This window comes from Pithys albifrons, chromosome 3 (genome assembly GCF_047495875.1).
Source record: "Pithys albifrons albifrons isolate INPA30051 chromosome 3, PitAlb_v1, whole genome shotgun sequence".
NCBI classification, from domain to species: Eukaryota; Metazoa; Chordata; class Aves; order Passeriformes; family Thamnophilidae; genus Pithys; species Pithys albifrons.
Window position 1 is genome coordinate 46,648,779 of NC_092460.1, and position 12,955 is coordinate 46,661,733.

Genomic DNA, 12,955 nt, shown 5'->3' on the forward strand with positions numbered 1-12,955 from the left:
TCCTTCACATGATAACATTTGGAGATCTAGTGGTTCTATGTCAAGGATGAGCTGTAGGAACTTCTATCAATATTGTAAATAAAAATTTTGGATTATGTGAAAATATGTGTTTTAAATTGCTAGCTGGCTAGTTAGCCCACATTTTTGATACATCTGGGTTATTTAAGCTCTTAGTAAGCACACTAACAGAAGATGTGGATCTGCAATTCACGCAGGTGACTGACAATCTCCAGGCACATTCTTGGCGGTAGTGCTGGTCTCCAGTGGAGAAGTTGGTGTTCTGAATTTGGTATTGAGTTCATCTGAATCGGTCTTCATAATTCTCTTGTGTTTGGCAGCCTGAGGTCTGACCATGCTCGGTGGTTCATTTATGGCTCCTCTGACATGAGAGATGAGCTGAGAACATAGTTACTCCTATGTGTCAAGTTAGTGCCCTTCCTAAGAGCATTTGTTCACACTGTGAAGGGATGGGGTCCAGGGCTGGTTCAGCATTGGCTTCCAGCTTCACTGAGCTAAAGACATGGCAGCAGATGAATGTTATCTAGATTTATACCAGCATAGTTGCGTGTAGGCTGTGACATGGGATTTTCCTATTCTCTCTGGTTTTGTGGGGTTATTGTTGAAATCTCTTCTCCCATGTATGTTTCTAATCCCATAAGAATAAGTAGTAAAGATTGCTTAATTAATCTAGGATTTATTCCCTCCAAGATTCTTTCATGACTGGAAGACATTCAGGTTTCTCTAGGCAGAATCATTCTTTATTGAACTTGTCTTTTGCTCATCGTGCTGGTTTATGCTGTGAATTTTATTTCTTCTAATAAAGCAGCTAATTGGAATTTTCTAGCTCTGTGTCTTATCCCTCCCTGTGTCATACCTCTTTATCTACAAATTGTTTATCTCCAGACTACTTGTATCTTGTTAGTTCTATGTGAGCGTCAGGACTGCTCAACAGCAGTTTTATAGTCTTGGCATATATTTGGTTTCTTTAGATCCCTTCTGTGCACGTCATTTGGTCTTACTGAGCTGTAAAATGGTAGGCTGAATTTATCCCTTAAGTCCATTGACTTCAGTAGATGTTTGCTGTAGAAAGAATTTGGCACATTGATTAAATGGATATACTTTCAAATTTCATCTTACTTTTTTTCCCAAGCTTCTCTAGATCATGAATTTTATCTCCTGTTAAATGCTTTTGTATCCTTTGTACAGAACACATAGAGAAATAACTGTTGAGTGCTTCATCTGTCTGGATTCTTGTTATGTGATCCCCCTGCCTTGTTGAACAATAGATGCATTCTCTTGCCTATATTTTCTTTGGTTATATTTATAAAAACATATACCTGTTTCCCATTACTCTTTCAAGCTAAAAGCAAAACAAACCCCCTACTGTTTGTCCCCTTAACATTATACCTTATAATATTTTACCTCCAGCATATATTCAGACTTCTTTCCTCTCTCACTTCTTTTCTCATTTGAGAAACGAGCTTGCTTCATGCCAAGAGCCAGAGGAGCCATTTATTTTGACCCACTTGTTTCTCTCTAGCAATGGAATTACTTTCACATATATCTCTTCCATCTTAGCCTTCATGATATCCCATCCTTTTGCATTTTGAAATGCAGGTCACTGCTTTCACAGTCTTTTTAGTTGATGATGGTTTTCCCAAAGAGAGATTGTAAGTCCCATCCTTAGTACTTGGTTCCTGCGGAAGGGTCATCAAGATTTTATTTCTAGGTTTTTAGTAAACACTTCCCTTCTAGCACCAAATGTAGCATTACCTCATGTCTTATTGCATTTCCCATTGAAGTGTGTTATCGTTACCTTCACAGTTCATGAAGTCCTCTGACCTATATATTATAGAATGGCAGGTCTTTCCCAAGAGCGAGCTCAGCAATTAAAATTTCCCACTGGCACAGATGGTTATGATAATAGGACATCATATATTTATATATAGAGAAAGTGAGAGAGGAGAGAGAGCACTCCTACATTTTTCAAAGCAGTGTACAAACATTAGCTAATTAACCCTAATAACAGCTCTGCAAGGAAATTAAATGTGATTATTCCCATTTTATAGATGGATAAACTCAGGAAAGTATATTAAGTGACATGCCAGAGGCTAGTGCAAGATGTCATTAATGAGGAGTGGGATGAGATCTGAGGACCAAGAGCTATCCTGGCACAGTCCAGCAGGCTTGCCAAATGCCAAGTGAGATCTTTCGTGAAATCCAGCTGGTTGATACCTTTTGTATGGTTTCAAATTGTCCCTGGTGTGCTCGTTTATTAAAGAGAGAGTTAAAATTGTTACTTCCAAGGCTTGTCCTTCTCTGCTTGACTTGCATTTGTCATTACCCTGAAGCCAGAAGAGGTGATTGGTGCTGGAAGTTTGTTTTCTGTCCGCGTTTTTTGGTGATGAAAACAAGCACATTTGTGTTGTGGCTGCACAGAGGATATCCATCTGGATTCAGTGCAGGGAGCTCCAGCACCATTTTCTACGTGACTGCTGTTGAAGTGGAAGTGCCATCACTGAGGTTGTTGTTGGAGGCTTCGACCTGCTGAAAAAATGTTCAAGTAGTTGAGTAGTGAATTTTTATTTTGTTTGAGTAACTTTTTTTTGTTATTTCACCGGCTTCACCCATGGTGGAGGGGTGGAGGTGTGTGTCCCAGTCTTTGAATGGTAATTGTGCTCCAGTGGGTACAGTGTTCTCCCCATGGCAGGACAGGGGCTGTACCCTGGACACCTGGTCCCAACTCTGTGTCGAAGCAGCCTGTGCTTACTCTCAGAGGTGTGAACAAGGGGCTGAGCTGTTTCACACCTACCAGTTTCCAGCCCTGCCTGTGCCTTAGCTTATCTACAGTTTAACAGGGCAGCAGATTGGTAACTCCTGAGGCTTTTGTGCAAGTCCTTTTATGCAATGGGGATTTGAGGCGGTGTCCATATCAGATTTGAGTGGGCAATGTGTTGAGGCTGTGATGACTCTGTGGCATTTGGGTGATTCCTAGGATTTGAATATAGAACGCACGTTTGGTCTACCTAATTAAATAAAATGCATAATCCAGTTGCACTTCCTGTGTCTTTCTTCACCTTGCCTGTGAGTCTTGCTGTGTGAGAGCTGGACAAAAGTGTTGCATCGTGTTATCAGCTGCTATTTTTAACCTGCGTAAGCGGCACAGTGTGTAACCTGTACACTTGCAATTTTCCTGGAATGTAAGTCTGTCAAATAACCTTCATCTCAAGAAGCATGTGCAAAATCATATGCATGTGCAAAATCATATGCATGTGCAAAATCATATGCAGAGGTCATAAATATTTTTGGAAAATATGGTGGAGTTTTTAATGTTGGTTGCTTTTTAATTTAATGTAATGATCTGCCTGAACACCTGAAAGTGTGGTAGTATGGTTTATTCTTTCATTGTCAGTCTTTGTCAATAGCAATAGTCAAACTTCTCCTTGGGGACTTGTCCTGGTGAGGGCACAGCAGGAGCATTTGAATTGGAAATGATTGTGCTAGCACAATTTTTCTGTGCCTAATGGAAACTACAGCAGGGAGCTGAAGGAATAAAAAACAACACACATTTCTTTGTCTGCAATGCCACCATTATAACTTAGAATGTAATGCAGCCCAGTTTTTCTCTCCTTTGCCTTCCACCCCGAAAACAGGGAGCAGTGCAAAGCTGTGCTGGCTGATGAAGGGCTCTTACTGTTGGACCCTTCTGCACAATAGAAATGCTTTCTCCCCAGCAAGCATCTGCAACACCCGAAATCCTTCCTAGAGCGAGTGCTGTTCCTATACCCAGGAGCTGAACCTGTACATGGCTACCCATGCCTGGTACATGTCCAGGGGCTTCCCTCAGTCCCTGCTGCGGGGGGAAACTCGTCCTACCTCTTTGCTGTCACCCTGTGCTGGGTGAAGCTTTGTTTTTGTCCTGTGTTTTAGAAGGAGGGGAATGTTTTGGGGAGTCAGGGGGAGCAGAACATGGGTGGATGCCCTGGGAGACTGTGCTCTACGTGAGTCTGGGAGAAGGCAGGGGGCTGAAGCTGCTACTTGGGACAACTGCCCCTGAGCCCTGCCCAGGCCCTGGGTGGCAGCAGCAAACAAGCGAGGAGGTATAAAGCAGGAAGCTGGTGAACTTCAAAAGTTTGTGCCACAGACCAGAGCAAGGAGATGTAAGGATATACACTGCAGTCTCCCCTTGTGTATCCATAGCCTCATCCCTCTGTGGGTGCTGTCAGGGAGGAGGATCCTGCTGGGGGAGTCTGCCATTCTACAACCATGATCTCTGGCTTCATCGGCTCTGAGCTTCATCTTAATGCCTTTGGGAGGAAACTCCACATTGTGTTAATTATCCTTGGTTTGTGCTGGTCTCCATTGTTTAAATGGAGTATTTCACACAGAGGGTAAAATTGGACTTGGTAAGGCTGAACATGCATTTGGTTCACAAAGGAATGTAAATTTAGCAGTGGTGCTTTCAGATGAGCCTCTTTTGGAAAGGAGTTTCATTACATCTGACTGTGTTTTAGTTTGTTTGGTTTATTATTTCTCAAAATTCAGCATCTGAAGTTATTTGCATACATTAGGAACTATAGTATATGTTGTCTGGCTGGTGGCAAGGTCCTAGAACGCTGTTACCCCTGTAGGTGAGGTCTGTGCAGTGAGCTGGACTTGTGAGATGGTTACATCACCCAAGTCAAGGTTTTGGATGGTTTTCTAGGTGCAGTGGCATGTGTAAATCCCTGCTTTACCTGTGGGTTTTGGCGTGTGCCCTAAAGCTTCCCTGTGTGCCTGATCCTTGGGAAGCTGAATGTCCAGCTGGGATTGTTTCAGTGTGCTCCAGCAAATGGATGAGCAGAGGCTATGAAAGAGCAACGTGCTGCGAAGCAGCATCACAAGAGTATGTGGGATTAGAAATGGTCTCTGGAGTTGCTGTTTATATGCTGAGCTAAATTAAGGTTTCTGAAATTTGGAGCCAAGAGGGAAAGGGGTTTACTGGAAGGTGTAGCTCAGAAAAGCTCATTATAGAAGCCTGGGTAAAAAGGCTCTTAGGAATCTGGTGGTTATATGGAACACTGAGGAAAACCAGACTATATTCTCAATTTTGCCCTTAAATATGCCCCTGTCTTCATTGAAGTCAGCAGCAGCCTTGCATATACATCTGAGGTCAGGATTTCATATATTACAACAAGCAGGCTTTGGTTGTTTATTGTTGGTGTGCAGGTTGTCTCTGCAGGGGATAAATGCAGTTTATTTTCTTGTGGTGTAGGGTAAGAATGCCTCAAGGAATTGCATACACCAGCAGGAGCTTAAAGCAAAATCTGAAAAAATACTCACATACTTAAAAAATTAAAGTACAAATAATAATTCTATTGCAAGGTTAGCATTACTTTTTCATTCTTCAGAAAATTGAGATTAAAAAATTGCTTTTTGAATGGCACTAATGGATTGGTTACATAGTTTGAGCAAATCTGTGCTCAAGCTGTGAAAAATCTTGAGATGTGGCTGTATGGTATAAAAGAAGAATATTGACATTGTGAATTTTTCTATGCATTAACAAGTGGCCTGGATGAAGTAAGAGTAAAGTGTATAATAACCAGTTACCTGAAGATGGCAAATTGGGTATGCTTTTCACATCGTGTCAGCAACAGTGAGATGGAAAGTATAGGAAGACTGGGAGAGTGAAGAAGGATGGGCAGCTGCTTACAGTGTTGGAATTAGCAGAGGTGTGTGGAGATACTAATACACTTGGGGTGAAAGTAACTACCAGACAGAAATTAAAAAGAGATTATTAAAATGCAGAGGAGCAGAGAAGGCCTGAGGATACCTCACATAACTAGCTAATCAAATGCGAGTATTCAGTTTGATGTGCTGCAGAAAGCAAATGTTATTTGCCTTCCAGGACTACAAGAGAATATGTCCAAGAGCAAATAATGCATTCTTAAGTGGACCTGCTTAGCATTCTTGTGTGCTGGGGTAAAATAAGCTGGTTTATTCTTGAGGCAGCCTGAGAAAGGACCTGGATTTCTTTCTTGGTGTTGGTTATGCTACTAGGAACAAGCTTTGGCTGGAAGTCACACTTAAACTTGTTGTACATTATTCTGTCATGCAAGCAGCTTAAAACTGAAATCACTTTGGCAATGGTATTTTTCTTAATTATGTGCCATTTTTCAAAGCATCTGGGAAAGCAGAAGAGGAAATTGTTTGATGCCTTTGTTTCCTGGCCGAGAGGGCACCCCAGTAATCCATTGCTTTGGTGCTTGGGTGTGCTTCCAGCTTTGACAGACCCTTCTCAACCCGTTTCCACTGCTGTCATGGATGGGTTAATTCCTGCTGCCTCAGGGAAGCTTTCCTGCCTTTTTTTTTTTATCCTGCTATGCTCAGATATATTAATGGTATGGAGAGACAAGTGCTAAGCCCAGAAGGTATAGCTTTTGATGGTTCGGGCCAGGGTGCCAGCAAGGACTTGGTATTTCCTTTTCAAACAACCTTTCAATTCAATTGCATTTGCTGATAAATTGTGTCCTGTGGCCCCTCCAGTCATTCCTGTGTGCTTGCCTCCTGTAAAGGTCACATCCCCTGTTCCAGGGTGTTCACAGCTGGTGAAATTTTAAGTGATGAGTGACTTCTGCTTGGAAAAGAGTTATCCCAAGCCCAGGTAGTCATTTCCAGCAGGGTAACTCAAGCATGGGTTAACAGAGCTCGTAGGCTTCCTGTTTGAGTCTGGTAACATCTGCCTTTTCACACATGCCAGACAAGTAGATTTACTCTCTGGTTTTATTCACACTATACAGCAGCCCAGCCCCTTGCTTTATGTCTTACAATGGGAACTAAAAGCCAGTGGTGCCTCTAAGAGGTTCCTGTAAATATAGACTGGTAATGTGGGATTTTTCTTCATTTATAATATTGCAAAATGTTTTGTATGAAATGTCAGTGAAGATATTAGTAAATACCTGTAACACTGTTAGTTTGTTGGTTTGCAATTATCCAGTTATTTCAGCAAACCCACTGACTTGAAGGAGTTTTTTGACTCAAAAAGCAATTTGACGAATGTGTCTGTATGGGTAAGTGAGCCAGTGAGATGTGATCAGCTATTTGACTTGTATTCTTCTATCAGCCCATCTTGACAGTATTGCCCATCATGAGCACTGGCCAGCCTGGCTGTGACAGCAGGGAATTTGCTGGTGCATAGGAGCAGGAGGGACCATTGTTTTCTCCCTTGTAGTACCACTAGGTACAGCATAACCTTCAACTGTGTGAGGCAACTACTGCCGGCTCCCTTTCCTTGTGTCTCCTAAACTGAACTGGATGGGATGCACACCTAGTCCTCCTGTCCTCGAGGTGGCCAAAATAGTTCCTGTGTGTTGTGCTGCCTGGTGAGCCTGGCTGCTGCTGGCAGGATGGGCAATCGCTTACTGGCACAGATGGATGGATACAGTGTTTCTGGTGGTCTAGAAGAGTCAGGGCAAACCTCTGTGTGTAGCGAAGTGGTCTTTTTATCTGATCATGGCAATGAGGAACATCATCTTCATGGTGAGACCAGGTCTATACCAAAGACGGAAAAACATGTGGGCTAAGAAACCATTTGTAAGATTGATTTTTTTTAAAAAAAATTAAAGTCTGTCTTTTCTCTTCCTCAACCAACTACTGTGACAATGTCTTTTTGCTTAGTTTCTTTTAACATTACTCCCTCCCCACCCCTCTAACCAAGAAAACAAATAAATGAACAAACCTCAGAACAAAACAAACAAAGCGCCCCCCCAGCAACAGCAGCTGAACTTCAAGTCAGCTGTGGGTCTTTCTTCTGCTGCAAGGTGGTCTTTCTTGCTGGGCAGGTTTTGTCATGCACCTTGAGACCAGGTTCACCTGGTGCTGGGAACTGGCTCCTGCAACCAGTGTCCACATTACATTGCTTTCAAACATCTCCAGTTGCAGTGAATATTTCTATCTGTTATCTTTATAAGCTCCTTGATCTTATTGTCAAGCAAAGCATAGGACTGGCATCCCAGTTAGACTGAAGGTTTTTCTAGGACTCAAACATGAAGGCTTTTCTGGGATACTGAGGCCTGATGCAGTCGCAGAGGACTCTGGATGTTTTGAGCTATAGAGACCAGGCTTGGTGACTACACCTTGCAGGACTTTGTAGTAATGGAGCACCCACCTTGAGTTCCTCAGGGCTCTAAATTGTGTCCACTGGAAATTACATTTGATTTTTTCTGTGGTGGGATACTTTCCTCCTTCCTCCTACAGCCCTGAGTTTAAATCCTGCCCTCAAAGCCTACTGCAGTGGGAACAACTGAAACATAATGAAAGAATATTTATTCATTCAGGGAGCCTTTCAGGGGCATAGAAAAACATTTGAGGTGACTCTCTTCCCTTTCAATAATTATGTGTGAGTGTTTTCACGTATATTGAGGAATGCTCTCTGCAAGAGGCTGAAACCACTGCTGACAGCTCTATCCTCTGTATTCTGATGCAGTGTTCAGATAACTCCCTCTACTTCGAACCAGATTGCATCCCAAGAGAAAATCTCTCTGGGAGTGAAATCGGGCAGCTTGACTGTATCATTTTATATTGTCATTTGAAAGAATCATTTCTCTGCAGCTGGGACTGTTCCTCTGAAAGTAGTGAAGGTTATAATTTACTTAGCTCCAGCAGGGCAGGAGATGCTGCACAGCCATACGTGCAGTCTTATTGTTTTCACAGCGTTGAGCAGCACCATCTTCTCAAAGTCAGAGCCTAGGGTTTAATAAGGCTTATGAGAAATGGCAGCTTTGGCAAGAAAATAGAATAAAAGTGGTAATATGCATGCCTTTATAATTCCCACATGAGGCAAAAATTAGCCTCCTTCCACTTTGCAGGAAAAAATTTACCAAGAGGGGATCTGAAAAACCTATTGTTTTATTTTTACTTAATATGCTATATTACATTTACCTCCTTGTTATCAGTAACTGAAACGGAACTGCAGTTGTCAAAACAGATGAAACATGTTTTGGATATGTATAGAAGGGTGTCTGTGTCTGCTGAGTTACTGCTTGGTCCTGGATCATATGAGTGACCACCAAATGTCCACCTGCTCCTCCAGCCTCTAGGGACAGCATTAATGGTCACTAGTGGTCCGAGCCAGCTCCTGGGTATGTCACTGGAAAAGCTCTTGGTGACTTAATTTGAAGCTGGCTTGGACCCCACGTTTAAAGATGCTGCAGGGTTACTTGCATGAGAGGGGAGGGATGGGACCTACTACTCCACACTGACATTCCAAGCCATGCTACACGCTTCATTCTTGAGAATGATGGGAATTATTTTCTCACTGTCAGTGCACTGGGGCCAAGGAAACATTCCTGCCCTTCGTGCAACAACTGGCAAAGGAAAGCACCTGCTGAGGATCCCAGGATCCCGTTGCGTGGCATGCTCTTACTCCTGCTTTAGTCTGTCAGCTGTTGTAACAGAAGTTACGCTTACTCGCTGCTGATGCTGTGGGATGGGATCAGATTGCTTCTTATGGGCTGGAAGACTTGAATGCATTGGTAGATGCTCCCATATATAGTGTGCTTTCTGCTTGAGAGATAAGTGTTCCAGCAAGATTACCAAAATAGTGCAAGAGTGGAAGGTACGCAACCAACTGCGCTCTCCATCCCAGTGTGGAATGTCATGACTCTGGAGATGAGTGCAGCTCTGCCCTGTCGGAAAAGTCGATTAGAGGTCAAGAGAGAAGGACCCAGGTATGAAGAACTGGGAATATATGCCATACTGCAGCTCTACAGGCAAGGCTTCTGGGCCAGTGAAGTATTTTTAATGGATACATGGAAATGATGAGGCTTGGCAGAAATCAGGCAATAAATCAGATGAACTCCAGAGATCTAATCTCCAAGGAACATGTTGTGGTCATGGACAAACTCTTTCTCCTTGCAAAACCAAGGACAACCAATAAATAAAAATATACTGCAGGAGCTAATAGTACTTTGCTTCAAAAAATGAATTTTATACAGCTTTGCATTCAAACAGGCTGATATACTTGGAATTTGATAACAAAATTTTTTTTGACTGAAAGATGAGGTTGTCATCGTCTGATTTTTTTTCACAAGTTGGCTGTGTGAAATGACTGGGGGCATTGCAAGTATTCTGAAAATGCAGGTATGGGTAGACATAAGCATCGCTAGCATTCTTATGTCAGAACAGTAAATACACATGCATGCATAAAAATGTGTATAGCAACACATTTATGTCAGTTTAGCAAATTGCGACAGTAAATTCTGTGCTCTATTAAAAAAAAAACAAACCAAAAAAGCAAACCATGTGGTTTCCAGTTCCAGCTGGCTAAATGCAGGTTTATTTTTTTCTGGCTGAACTGCTCTGGATTTAAGTCCAATATTTACACACATTGCTAGTGCTAGAAATGATACAATCCTATTTCAGAGCAGTTTAGTCATTGATACCAGTGTAGGTTCACAGAGGTTAGATGACGCAAACATAAACCAGCAGAAGCTGGGTTCCAGGGAGAGTTTTAAGTTTTCAAAGCCCTGGAAGGCACTGGCAGTCTTCTTAATGTGGAAAACTAACAGAGACCATAAATATGCTGAGTGCAGTGCTTTTTGTGGCCATGAGCAAAGCATGTATTTCTTTCTTTTTAAAAAGGAACTATTTGTATATGGTTGTGCAGCATTTTGTGTTGTCGCTGCCAATCTAGCTTCCCTCTGTTCCCTTTCTAAACTGTAATAAACAAATCCATGTCTCTGTTCCCCCATCCTCCCACTTGCTCTTTTTGGGGTATCCAAATATCATTGTACTGTACTTAGCAGAGGTAAATACTTATTGCAAAAATGAAGCAGCAGCTTAGGAGACGTCATTCAGCTGATGGTACGATGTGTTTGCATGCTCTTCTGAGCATGGTTTTGTTCAGCCTCTCCAGCTTGCTTTCCCCTCCTGGTGTTTCACTAGTGGGAAGTAGTTACTCATATCCCAAGTGATTTCTCTACTTTTTTCCTATGGTTTTCAGCTGAAGCACATTTCTGTATGTAGTTTTTTGGGTTTCAGGGTTTTAGCCTTGTAGGGGTAGGCTTGCTCCTGTTCTACTTTAAGTAAGCTCAACCCATGATGTTGTTGATACGCTCTCAAATCAGACTTTGTAATCTCTTCATAGGCCAGATCATGAAGTTTACACTGAAGATGAAATCAATAGGCATTTGCTTGAACTAAAACTTCAGGGTAAGGTTTTTGCAGGGTGAGCTTGTCATAGAACTTTTTAGGTTGGAAAAGCTCTTTAAGGTCATCAAGTCCAACTGTTAACCTAACACTGCCAAGTCTCTTGCTAAACCTTGTCCCTAAGTGCCACAGCTACATGTCTTTTAAATACCTCAGGGATGGTGACTCAACCAGTTCCCTGGGCAGCCTGTTCCAATGCTTGACAACCTTTTCCCTGAAGAATTTTTTTCCTGATACCTATTAAACCTCCCCTGGTGCAACTTGAACCTGTTTCCTCTTGTAGTCTTGCTTCTTACTTGGGAGGAGGTACTGACCCTTACCTGGGTTGTCAGCTTCTTTCAGGTAGTTGTAGAGAGTGAGATGGTCCCCACTGAGCATCCTTTTTCTCTAGGCTAAACAACCCCATCTCCCTCAACCACTGCTCATTAAGACTTGTGCTCCAGCCCCTTTACCAGCCTTGCCCTTTGCTGGACACACTCCAGCACCTCTCGCTGTCTTTCTTGAAGTTAGGAAGCCCAAACTAAACACAGGATTTGAGATGCAACCTCACCAGTGCCGAGTACAGGGGGACAATAATTGCACTGGTCCTGCTGGCCACACTATTTCTGATACAGACCGGAAGGCTGTCGGCCTTCTTGACCTCATCGCATCAATCCACCATATCCAGACCCTCTCTGGAGCCTTCCTACCCTCCAGCAGATCAACGCTCCTGCCCAGCTCACCATCATCTGTAAACTGTATCTCAGTGGCACCTCTGTGCTAGATGAACCATTGTGTTTGGTTCCATTTGCACAGCCTCACACGTATTATGCCAGCGAGGAATGTGTGGTGGTCACAGAGGAGACATGCCTGCTGTACTGGGCAGGAACTTCATGCAATTGCCCACTGTGTTCAGCCAGAGATAGGATTGGGAATCCCCTGTATTATGTGCCCTGGCTGCCTGTTAGGCCTGTCCCAAGAAAGGTAGGGTGCAGTTCCAGGACTCTGTGACTCCCACTTTCCCTGACATTGCTTAACCTACCCAACTTATCCTGGAATGTTTTAGCTAAGCAGAGAAGTTCCTCTACCCACAGCTTTGCTTATGGCTTCCATCTGGGACCAGCTTAGGAGCAGGGCACTCCCTGCAGCCCGATGCCTGGGTAGCAGCATGTTCCCCTAGAGTTCCACATGGGTGTTCACATTGGCTCTTGGGGATGTAGAGCTTAGACAGGCTGTGGCTTTCTGCCATGTGGATGCTGTTGCTCCCTGGTGGAGCTGACAGGGCTTCAGTGCCCTTACCTGCATGTCCTCCCATGTGAACTACCACACCATGCCCTGTTTGCCTGCCCTGGTTGCTAGCACTCCGTAAAGGCTTACTCCATACCCGTGGAGGGAAGGATGGGTGTCTTGGCCACCATTGCCTCTGATGCTCCTCGGGTTCCATAAATTACTGTCACTCAAACTTAGGGGCTCCCAGTGACTCCCTGTGAGATTTCTCCAGTTTAGAAAACCTGTCTGTGCATGGATAGTGCAGCACTAGAGCTGCTCACCTTGCCACATTATGTATGGGAATGTAACCCTTCTTTTAAGATGGTAATCACATTTTTGTACTTTGAACCAAATGTTTGTCCTTGCCTTCTCAGGCTTTCTCTTTTCTATTGCCAAGACTTTTGATTGGATCCTGACTGCCGCACTTGTATGCAATGAGGAGTGTCTGTCTGTCTTGGTGCCTTGCTGTGGTACGTAGTGCCCTATCTGTCCAATATCTTTAATTCAGGACTAAAGACAC

At 43.2% G+C, this 12,955-nt stretch overlaps 1 protein-coding gene across 1 annotated transcript in view; it reads left to right on the plus strand.

Moving 5' to 3' along the window:
- Positions 1-12,955, plus strand: part of ABTB3 (ankyrin repeat and BTB domain containing 3) — a 171,590-nt gene that overhangs the window by 22,695 nt on the left and 135,940 nt on the right. The gene's annotated exons all lie outside the window — the stretch shown is intronic.